This window comes from Branchiostoma floridae, chromosome 9 (assembly GCF_000003815.2).
Source record: "Branchiostoma floridae strain S238N-H82 chromosome 9, Bfl_VNyyK, whole genome shotgun sequence".
NCBI classification, from domain to species: Eukaryota; Metazoa; Chordata; class Leptocardii; order Amphioxiformes; family Branchiostomatidae; genus Branchiostoma; species Branchiostoma floridae.
In genome coordinates, this window is record NC_049987.1 from 1,110,294 (window position 1) to 1,111,287 (window position 994).

Sequence of the window (994 nt, forward strand, 5' to 3'; positions counted from 1 at the left end):
CCTCCTCACACAGCCTCCAAGATCAGTGATAGTAGCGATCTGACGTGATCGGACAGAGGGCCTCAGTAGCTGGTTTCATCTGCCGAATAATTATTTTGGGAACTGAATTGTTCCACTTTTGGCTACTATTTGAATTCTTCGTATCTTCTCAGCCATTTTTAGGGGTTGAAATCCCGCCCGTGGCTATGATAATCTATAAAGCCATGAACCAATATGAATGTTGTGGTGCATCTTTTGTAAAACAAAGAGACCAGTCATGCTGTCTATAATTTGCTCAATATCAAGTGCTAAAGTCAGGCGACAGCATTTCTGACATTTAAATGAGAACGAGCCAGTAACATCTGTGTGACAAACTGCTGTTTTCATTATCGTTAACGGCTTGTTGCCTTTGACGTACGTGTAGCTGTTTTAGTTCATGTGTTCATTGTCATTCTCATAGACGTGATTTTCACTGTCCATGTTATCAATATCATTCTCATAGACGTGATTTTCGTTGTCCATGTTGTCATTATCATTCTCTTAAACGTGATTATCGAGACCTATGTCACCGTTGTCATTTTCATGGTTTGTCATGGTTTGAGTTGTCGTTTCTGCTACGTGGCAGCGGATCCCGGATGTTCTGTAGCGGTATGGTTACTTGTGACGGAAGCAAAGAGTCTTTCGTGGCTCGACGCTTGCGTGTACATACCAGAATTACATGTAGACATAGCGTCACTATGACTGCAGTGCACAAGAATTTGAGTAGTATTGGTAAACCGGTGCTGGGTTCGTATGCGTGCTAGTCGGGTTTATCATCTTTGAAATGTGTACAGGTTTTCTTTGTGTCGGTTGTATGGGTAGTGGACATGGCAGGGGAAGTTTCTGGCTCCTTGCTTGCAATTGGTGTCGTCCCTAAGTTGTCGTTAGCTGATTTCCTCGATGGTGGTGGTGGCAGCAATTGTTTGATAGACATTCTTGCTACAAGCAGAAAGATCGACTTTGAATAACGGTACGC